We start from the raw sequence: 11,310 nt of genomic DNA, 5'->3' as shown, positions 1-11,310 counted from the left end.
TGGGATATATTCCCGTTTGGGGGAAGGAATCGGAACACATCAAACAAGGTGGTGACTTCTATGTACGTCTCTGTGTTCCCAAAGGAGTACATTGCAAAGGATTTATACGACTTGTTTGGGTGTTCTGGGAAGGTGGTGGAGGTTGCCATATCACTTAGGAGAAATAAGTTTGGTAAGCGCTTTGGCTTCGCGAGGTTTATCGACGTGGGAGATGGTAGGTTGTTGGCGATTCGATTGGATAGAATCTTTATAGCGGGTAGGAAAATTCATGTTAACTTACCCAGGTATCAGTGGGATCAACTAGGGGAGGAAGGGAGGCAGAGAGTTTCGGGGAAAGTTCATTTTGATAGGGCAACACAACAGGGCAAGGAGAAAGGCATGTTTAGGGATTGGGTTGCTTCTAGAAGGAACACAGTCTCTTATGCAGAAGTAGTGATCAACGCTTCTGTGGGGTTCGAGAACAAGGCGGAAGAGCTATCACACCATTGATAGAGCTTGTAATCAAGTTTGGAGCACTTTGGTAGAAGTTAATCCAGCCGCCATTTTCATTTCCATTCGCATTTACTTTCTAGTTGTACCAGATTAAAGACTCAATTTGGAGCAGGTTCCTTATTACAGTCTTACTTTTATTTAATTGCTTTTGTCTTGCACTCGCTTTAATTTATCTATTTCCTTGCTCGTGTTTATTACCATTTTTTACATGCTCAACTTTAATATGCTTACTTTCATTTTCATGTTTGGCTAAGTCTTTAAAGGTTAGAATGTAAAGACCATTGTCATTAATAGCATTTCAAACACCGTATTAGTAGAAACACTTTAGGAAGTGTTTTAACTTTTTAACACAAGTTTTCTGTACTCAATCGTTAGGATAAGATCGAAAGCCGTCCTATTTTCAAAAGTTAAACTTGGTCAGTTTTTAACCATTCAAAAAGGGAGAAAGCATTTTATTTAGTTGGTTAGGAATTTTGATGCTATTAGAAAAAAATGATTTTGAAACTGTTTTCGGACGCGTTTATAGGTTTGAAATCCGATTCTTGAGTGGAAGCCATGAATCTCTTTTAAGTAAAATCATTCCAAGTTAAAACCACTTTTTTACTAAGTTGAGAAACAGATTTCTTAAAAATAGGTTTTCTACTTTAACGCTTGAAGCACCTTTTATAAGTGACAATAGAAGATTTTAAGTAGAGAGTAAACTCGGTTCTTAGTCAGCGAAAGCGACAAGTTCCCATTAAATAGTTTCTTTTCAAGAGTTGAAAATATTACCCCATAAGTAGTTCCATTAAACACAATTGAAATTTTATTTGACTGATGTGACTTACATTCGAGCCTTGCTTTTTATCTGAATTTACTTTACCTATTTATTTTCCTTGAAATTTTATTTGACTGATGTGACTTACATAATTGAAATGTATTTTGACCACAGTTGACTTTTAGGTCCAACCAGTCGACTGTTGATCCTTTGAGCATTTGACTGGGTAATCTTGTACTGTAAGGCTTGAAACTTGGCATAGAGATACTTTGATACATGTGGAAAGCTGTGAAGTCCACCTGAGGTATCAGAAGCATCAAAAACCTAATTAGAGACTTGTTGCTTAGGAGACCGATAGGTGTGCCCAATTCTTGTGTAGTCTTGAGCAGTTGGAGATCATGTGAGCTTGAGGAGACTGCTTGAACCAAAATGCTTTGAAATAAGGAGGGCTAATTTTGGGGTATAACAATTGGCAATATCAGAACCCATACGCAATTTGGAGAAGGTGTCCTTTTGATCCAAACACTATGGAAATCTTATATATTTGTATGGAGCTTAACTAACATGTTAGACATAGATTCAAAGGTATTTTCCTTCCACCAAGATCAGCCCACGTTGTTTGGCCTGTGGTGCAGAAGAGAATAAAGTTGGAGGGTGAGAAATTGGATGTAGTTTGAAATGAAATGAAGAATTTGGAAATACTTGTTTTATTTGAGAAATCGTATACCCAATATGGTTGTGCAACATTGCAATGATCAAAAGATATAATATAAAGTGGAGGATATGCATAGGATACACAAAGTTAAACAAGCAGTGTCATTATTGTTGTGTTGTTAAATATATGGGAATATATTCTTAATAGTTTTTGTTTCACGATTTTTAAAAACTCATCCACAGAAGAAATTATCGGGTCGAGTTGCGGACTAGGTCACTCTCTTTAAGATGTTTTGTGGTACTGCTTAAAATTATGCAAAGAAGTCGAACTACCGTGTCGTCTCCATGATAAAATAACTCAGCTGTATAATTATTACTTTCACGGTAAGTAATCGTTCAAGAGTTACACCTTCTAATGGTATGAAGACCAGTCGATGATGGTGTTAAAATCACTCACACTTTTTGACAAAAGAACCAGTTGTTGATGGCACAAACTAGCCTCTCGAAATAGAAAAGAAAAACTTAAGAATAAGAGACGTAAAGAGAGAGAAGATAGAATTCGAATATGTAATTCATGAGTGAGTTGCGAGTGGGAATGTCACTATTTATAGCTGGGGATTGACACATATGGGGGGAAATTCGTGGGAGAAATGGAGCCGTTCGGCCCAAAAGTAACAGCTATGGTGCTTGGTCAGTAAGGCAGCGCGTAGACTTAATATGCGAGGCAAAAAATGGTCAACACTTCGGGGTAGGTTAATGTTTATTTTATTAATTGATAATTCATAGTAATTAATTAATTCTAACACAAAAGTAATTAATTCTAACACTAATTAATTAATTTACACCACACATGGTAATTTAATAAAATAATTAATATTAAGTAATAATATTAAGTAATTTTTATTCATTTCGAGTATCAAAAAATATTGGATCAAAGTGCAAGTCCGAGATAAAATTAAATCAAGCAAAGCCGGTCAGACACACGGTGGCGGCGGTAGGCCGCACGCGAGTGTAATGTTCCATGGTAGTATGTTCTCATTCAACAACAAAATTGGGCACCTCTTGGGGTCCAACGCAATTTGTCCCTTGGAATATTTAAACGTTACTTAAGTGTGTCCTCTCTTTTATGTAGAACATTAATGAACCTTTTCAAGTTCACCAACACATTCTAGTTCATACTTGTGCTCATTTATTACGAACTTAATGTCATCAACTTCTTCCAAGTCCCCACTCTAAGGGCCCGTGTGTTTGGTTCGGGGTAGATGAAGGGGAGGGGAGAGGAAATTTCTAATTAAATATGTTTGGTTCAAATTTTAGAAGGGGAAGGGAGCAAAATGTAACGCCCATAATTTAATTAATTACTTAATTAAATTATTTTTGATTATTTGTCGTGAAGTGTTGGGATTGTGAAATGTCGATTTAATTTGTGTGGTTCTTAGTTGAATTAATCGGTTAAATTAATTAGTCGATTAATTAGTTGATTAAGTTGTAGAAATAGTATTAGAATAATACTAGATTAATTATATGTGTTTTATGGTTAGAAGTAGCAAAAGTGGGGAGGTGTAGAAAAGAAGCCCAATAAGAATAATAGAGTAACAATAATATTATATTGGTTAATTAGAATAAAAAAGAGGATTAGAAGTATCAGTAAGGAAATTTAGGTTTTAGCAGAACAAAAATTGGACGTGAGAGTGCTGAGAGGAGAAGAACCAAAAAGGGGTAAAAGCTAGGAATCAATCGGAGAAAATTATAGAGCAACCTTCAATCCAAGGTAAGGGTGGGGTTCTGACTCTATAATACGGTATATGATAAATCGTATGTGGGATTGGATTTATGAAATTGCTTATGTTTGTGTTCGATATGTTATGACTGCTCTGTTTGTGTTTGGTTGATTATAGTTTATACTGAAATTAATTATTGTTGATTAATTTGTTGTGGAAAATTTGTTCTATGTGGATTGGTAATTTATGTTTATGTAATGGTGTTGTGTTGGTCGAATCTGAGAAAAAAACTGTAAATCGCTAGGATTCGGTAAGTAGCAGGAAATAAAGAAGAAGAAGAAGAAGAAGAAGAAGAAGATAAAAAGAAGAAAAAAAGAGCAAGAGGGGGCGCCCACCCACTGCGAGAGAGAGAGGAAGAGGGCGGTCACCTCCTGAACCATGAGAAAATATTGGTAGAGTAATAGCATGAAGGAATTAATAACAGTAGTTTTCTAACGACAGGAAATATCAGAAGCTAATATGTAGCAGGTTTAGAAGATTAAACTTTACTAGCAGTACAAAAAGGAACTATCAATATTATTAGTTCTAGGAAATTTTAATGGCAGCATATAACAGAAAATATCAATAGCAATTTTAGCGAAAAAATTAGTTAGCGGAATAAAGTCGATTTGTCTGATTAAATTGTGGAGAATGTTTGAGATATTTCGGTTGAAACCGAGAATCGTACAAGTTGTTGTAAAGAGAATTTTGCTGATGTAAATTGCAGGTGGTGATTTAAGTTGTTGTATTGCCTCTATTAAACGACAAATTCAAGTTGTAGGCTTATGGCCAATGTTGATGTTGTTACTATGTTGTTGTTATGTTGTTGTTGTCGTATTCATTATTGTTGCATACATAGCATATTCAAGTTGGAGCTAATGCTCGGTAAGTTGGCAGGATTTGAAATTATTAAGTTGAAGACTTATGTCTTGTTGATGCCTCTATTAACTGGTAGTCTTTAAATTGGGAGTCCTGCTCCATTGGTACCACATGCATGAGCATTGTATGAGTCACATCCGGTGTCGCATGATTAAGTTGTTGTTATGTTGTTGAATTGTGATGAATTATGTTGTTTGGAAGTTGTGAAGCGGTGATTTTTATAATCTGATCTAATATATTGTTTATCATACACTTAATTATATGGTTCGATATCTCACTCATTTTGTTTGAATGTTACCCCTATGTTGGTAACGTGCAGGTAACATAGAGTGAAGGTTGCTAAACTTCATTAGTTCGAGCAGTTGTTGATCGCTCTGATACGTAACACTCGGGGGGGGGGGGGGGGGGGGTGAACGCATGTTTCTTGATTGTTGGTTTTTATTATATGTTGTTGAATTTTTAAGTTGTTTCCATTAAAGATTTGTTGATTTAAAGTTGTTTTGAGTTGGACAAGGTGTTTGGTATTTTCCGTTGAATTTATGAATCCCTTGCGTGGTAATGAAAGTTGTTTTATTTTAAAGACTAAACAGGTTGTCGTCGGTTCATTCAAACATTTATGTGTTATGTATTTGATTTATGATTGATTGATTGTCGTTATTTCAAGTTAAAAGTGTAGCATCTCATATTTCGTTGGAAATTTTGTAACTCTGTTTTTATAATATTCGTCGGGTAGAATTGGGGTGTTACACAAAATCCCTCCAAAACACACTTTTTAGGTCAGGTTGATGTGCATAAGGTATATCATTATGCACGGTGCATAAGTCTCGTACGAGTAATATTTAAATTGTTCCGAGTAACATTTTAGTTAGAGACGAGTAATAATTTCATAATTCATGAATAATATATATGCATTATTTGTACACATCTATTAATTATGAGTAATTATTAATTGTGAGTAATGAGTACACTATTCTAAGTAATATTTACACCATTCTGAGTAATATCGAATTTTAATTATTTTGTGTAATATATTCATTGTTCTGAGTAATATTTATACTATTTTGAGTAATCTGTATATTATTTTGAGTAATAAATATAATACTTTGAGTAATATAAACAATATTTGAGTATTTATGCACCGTACATAAGGATATATCTTATGCACATCAACACATCCCTGATACTGTCCCTCCGAATTGGGGGGATTTGGATGGGAGGAGAGGAAATTTGAATTTTAGTATGTGAAAATTATTATATTTACTAAAATATCTTTAGTTTAATTTTAATATTTCAAAATTATTTTTTTTCTTTCGTGTTAATACTTCTCTTCTATGTGATTTTTCTCGACTGTTTCCATCAACTTATTATAACTATTATTCACCTTCAAATTATTTTCAATTTTTTATTCAATATAAATCATAATCGTTGCAGTATTTTTATAATTTTTTTAATATTTATTTATGTTCATTTTTTCTTCTAAGTTTGTAATTTATCCAATTATATTTTATTTTATGTCAAGTTTTAAATCATTCTTTTTTTTGTTTATTCATTTTATTAAAAATTTTAAATTATTAATTTTAACAATAACTTATTTTATGTATTTGTTTTGTTAGATGATTCATTACGATTTAAAAATTGTTACTAGCATATAGTTTCATTTGTGTTGGAGAGTAATAATATGAATAAGTGTACTCAGTTTATTAACGTTATGGTAAATTATAACGTTTTAGTCCCTCAATATTTAAAATTTTATCACCAAAAAAATAGTTATGAACATATATCACTTATATATGATCATAAGGATAAAAATGTAATTTATTAATAAAATATCTCCCCTCCTCTCTTGAACCAAACATATTTTTAATTAAAATCTCTCTCTTCCCCTCCCCTCCCCTATCATATTTTGAACCAAACACTTATATGATTGAAAAAAAATTTCTCCCTCCCCCTCCCTTTCCCTCCATTAAAATCCCTCCCCTTCTCTCCCCCTCATTTGAACCAAATAGATCCTAAGAGTGTGTTTGGTTCGAGGTAGAGTGAGGGGAGGGGACAGGAGGAAATATTTATTATGAAATGTGTTTGGTTCAATTTTTAGGAGGGGAGGGGAGGGGAATGAGGCAAAATCCCTTTGAATGACACTTTTTGCATCCCCCAAAATCGGGAGATTCAGAGGGGAGGGGATTGAAGGGAATGTGTGTTTTAATATTAATTAAATTAACATATTAACTAATATATCTTCAGTTATATTTTATTATTTTAAATTTTTTTTCTTTCATGTTTCTACTTTTCTTTTTGTGATTTTTCTCTATTACTCCCATCAACTTATTATAATTATTCTTCACCTTTAAATTTTTTTTTTATTTTTTTATTTAATAAAAATTATAACTATTGTAATTTTTTATTATAATTTATTTTATGTATTCAAAAGTTGTTATCAACGCATAACTTATTTTGTATCGAGAGTTATAATAGGAATCAAGTGTACTCAATTTTTTTCATGGTATGTGATAGGTTATGACTTTTTAATCACTCAATTATACAAATATTATTTCTAAAAAAATATTTATGAAATTTTCACCTTTGAATATCATATCACTTATATAAAATTACAAGCATAAAGTTGTAAATTATTATTAAAATCCCTCTCCTCCCCTCGTGAACCAAATATATTTTTAAACGAAATTCCTCCCCTCCCTTCGTTGGAACCAAACAGATATATAATTACAGAAAATCTCTCCCCTTCCCTTCCTTCCATTAAAATCCCTGACCTTCCTTTCAACAATCCCCCACTAGAATTTAAAAAGGTGATTTCATAAGGAACGTCAAAGGTTTCTAAGATTCTAAATAAGAAAAGGTGTCTACGACTTGAACCTTTGCATAGCAAGCAGGACTTTGGCTAATATGCATAAGGATTTTTCTTATGCACCATGCATAAGCCTACATAAGCCATTTGATCATGTTTTTAATTCAATATTGAGTATTGAGTATTGAATATTGAGTGGTGAGTATTGAGTAATAACAATTGATGTCTAAAATTTGATCCAATGATCCAAGGGTCCATAATAATCTATGCACGGTGCATAGATTTTTATCTATGCACAGTAACTGCACCCAGCAAGCAGGATTCTAATTTAACAAGATTGACTCAATTGTCTTAAACTTTATGTTAGGCATACTAGCTTACTAAAAAGTCTACTTCATTAAAGATTTGTCAATAAGTAATTCAACTAATGTTAAATATGTTAACAAATTAAAAGGTCAATGAGACGAAATGTTTGTTTTCATTGACTTATTCGAGTTTACATATTAGCATAAGTTTTGTGCTAGTAATTGTTTAAGGAACTTATGAAAATAACTCCAGCTTATTATTCATAAAGTTTTTCTACTCATCTTTACAAGTTCTTCGATATAAGTAACATTTGTTTTTTGTATTTTAATTCCAAATACAAAATATAATTTAATAATAATAAAATTATTCATGTTTATTTAAATAGATCAGTTTGATAGGTCTAAATAACTTTTTTATGGTCAGTGGTCTAACCTCTTTAGTTAAATAGACTTATAAAAAGTTAGGATAGACCGTAGAACTCGGTTAGATCTCGGTTAGTTGGTCTGATCTATTCTCATACCTCCTTAAAATATATAAACACTACTAAAGTTCACGATCACACCTTAATAGTACTTGTACTTGTGTTTATTTATTACCAACTTAATACCATTAAGTTCTTCAAGTCGCCAATTTTCAATCATCCCACAGAATTCCAACAGTAGTACAAATATAAAAAGATCAAACTCATTAATGTTAAGCTATTTTTAACTTTAAGACTTTTACAACAAAAGCAAAAGATATTTAGAAACCCCTTTTTCGCATAATACTGTAGGTGAAAACAAAAGCAAACTTCAAAATAAAGCCAATAATTAAAATTTAGAGAAATTTAAATGATAATGAGATGATCAATCTTCCTTTAGATTTCAAACAATAATAATTTTGTATGATATATCAAAACAAGACTTCTATATGGATTGTTTGTAAATGACGTTCTCCGTTAGGTCAGGATGAAACATTCATCGAAACACAAAGTACAAATAAGAGATTTGCAGTACCAAAGTACAACAATAAGGTAGTTAGAGAAGCAAAGCAACCTATTTTAATGCTTTATGCAGCATATAAACAACTAGATGAATCAAGAACAAGTTTCAGAAAACTTAATTGAAACCAAATAACATTCAAAAGAAATAAAGAAAACAAATTTTCAGATGCTGTCACTTTTAAGTCCGCTGCAACAACCTGCAACCGTGCATCATCCTAATCAGTATGGATGTATGTACTACGTGTAAAACCATCATGAGAAAATTATGTAAATCAAATTCAAATAAATAAATGATTGTAATAAAGAAACTTACTTTCAACAATACCAAACCAAGCTTTCAACATAAGGGCGATCCAACAACCAAAGTCTTTTCTTACTCTCTACTCTGTTATATCTTCTGCTATATATGATTGCTTGTTGTTTATGATAGTTCATCAAAAATAGTGCATCATCCTTCTCCGAATAGTATAATGGCGACAGACGAAAGTTGGACTCATTATTAAAGTCATAATCTTCCAAAATATCTTGATAACAAATTTTAAAGAATTGACTCCAAGATTCTTCAACTCCAAATTCTTTCATTTGCCATATTACAAAATGAGTTTGTTTGAAATCATGAGCAAAACAAAGGCAATCATTTAATACACTTAGTTTTGGTACAACAATTGGCACTTCATTCAAACCACAAGGAGGCCGCAATTGAATATGTGTCTCCGTGCCCAAATCAAGTGAAATAATCAGAAATTGCTCAATAGTAATACTCTTACAATCATAAATAGATAAGAAGTGATTGTGAATCGCCAACCAAACAACACTACCCCTCATATCCACAAGATCCAAGGAGAAATCATGTTTCACCGGAAAATTTTGAATATTTCTCCAAACATTATTACCCAAAGTAAGAACTCTTACCTTTTTTTTACCGGGACAGAAATACAACACCTTATAAGTGTTGGTTGAATTATCATAGCCAAACTTCAAATTAGTAGGTGAATAGACTTTGCCACTACGTGATAGTTTTTCTGATATTGTCCTCGTGGCTGGGTTCCAAATACGGAGCCACGTCTCTGAAATTGTATCGGCATGGTTCAAACAATGACCGTACAAGCAGAGTAAGCCATTGCAAAAACCAACTATATAGTCCGTGTCCTTAAGTTTATAGTAAGGATCTTCTCGGAATTTGCAAGTGATTCCTTTCCCAGATGTATACAAGTTTGAGGTATTCATTTTGTGCAGATCGGTTAAGATGCAATTTGACAAAGGAGGGATCAGAGATGAGAGAATTCAATGTCTTGCTCACACATCTGAATCGAATCACTGATTTGACGGGAAGGAAGGAAAGCACGCCGTCAACGAGTTCGCCGGGGAAATAAACCGGCGCCTTGTGAGTTGGCCGGGAAGATAACGGCGGCTTGGGAGGATGTTCCAACTGGAGGAAGTCCCAACAGTTGAAGATTTTGAGTAGAAAACTTGAACCCATATTATTGCTTTTTGTGTTCACTATTGTTTTACTTTTATGATGAGAAACTATGAGAACCCTAATTTAACAGCTAAACCGACTGAATAGACGTTAATTAGGTATACTTTTATTTTATTTCTTTAACGGAATTAAAAAAAATTAAACAGACACTAAATAAAATTATGTTAAATATATATATAGATATAAATTTTTTAAAATATTTTAACATATAAATTAAAAAAGTAATATCACTTTTAATTTATATGTATATCAATAAATAAAAATAAAATCTTTTTTATTTTTTATTTCTTGGAGAATTTTTTTTTCTTTTTCTTTATGAACTCCGGTTCCTTAGAGAAAGGGGCCCTAGTAATCCACCAGGAATCGAATTCGGTATTCTCCGAACTTCGTCCTTAGCAGGGGCTCGTTTACCACTTGAGTCCAATTACTTGGTTTTCTTAAGGAAAATTTTAGTTTCATTATTTATAATGTGACTATGAAATGGCCAAAAAAAAGTAACTTTATTGGCCGAAAACTACGGGTGGAAATAGCTTAGGCAGTCAAGTTTTTTTTTCAAATAAAAAAGGCCTAGACTTTTTTTAAAAGTCTATTTAGCTTAAAAGACTAGGCCACATACCATACAAAAAGCCTTTTAAACCTAGTAGCCCGACCTATTTAAATATATATGAAAAATTTTATTATTATTATTATAATATTATATTCATACTTTAAATTAAAATACAAAAATTAAGCTTAGCATTTTGATGAACGGATAAAAATTAACTGCAAAAACTTTATAAATAATGTCATAAGTTATTTTCTTAAGTTTTTTCAAACAAATAGTATCAAAATATTTATGTCAATAGGTAAACTTGAATAAGTCAATGCAAATAAGCATTTAGTTTTTTTGATCTTTTAATTTGTTAGTCTTTTTTTAGTAAACAAGATATTATATAAACCGGAGAACTAAGGATTCTCCAACCTATTTACAAAAGGGAAGACAAACGCCCTACAAGAAAAATTACAATACAATTATAATTACGACAAGAACCGCAAAGGCTCTTTGACGAAATCGTAATAAGAATAATTGTAATAAGTAATCTCACCACAAAAAGACCACCTCCACACCAGAATTTTGATATTCCAAACCAAGTCATCAAAATTCCAATCCTCTTCCCTAAAACAAACTCCATTCCTACCCAACCAAATAGACCACGT

At 32.3% G+C, this 11,310-nt stretch overlaps 1 pseudogene; it reads right to left on the bottom strand.

Annotated features, from left to right (window-relative positions):
• Positions 1–8,559: 8,559 nt before the first annotated feature.
• Positions 8,560–10,129, bottom strand: LOC131639753 (F-box protein CPR1-like; annotated as a pseudogene).
• Between the last annotated feature and the right edge of the window lie 1,181 nt (positions 10,130–11,310).

This window comes from Vicia villosa, unplaced genomic scaffold, assembly GCF_029867415.1.
Source record: "Vicia villosa cultivar HV-30 ecotype Madison, WI unplaced genomic scaffold, Vvil1.0 ctg.002755F_1_1, whole genome shotgun sequence".
NCBI lineage: Eukaryota > Viridiplantae > Streptophyta > Magnoliopsida > Fabales > Fabaceae > Vicia > Vicia villosa.
This window is presented reverse-complemented; position numbering and strand designations above follow the sequence as displayed.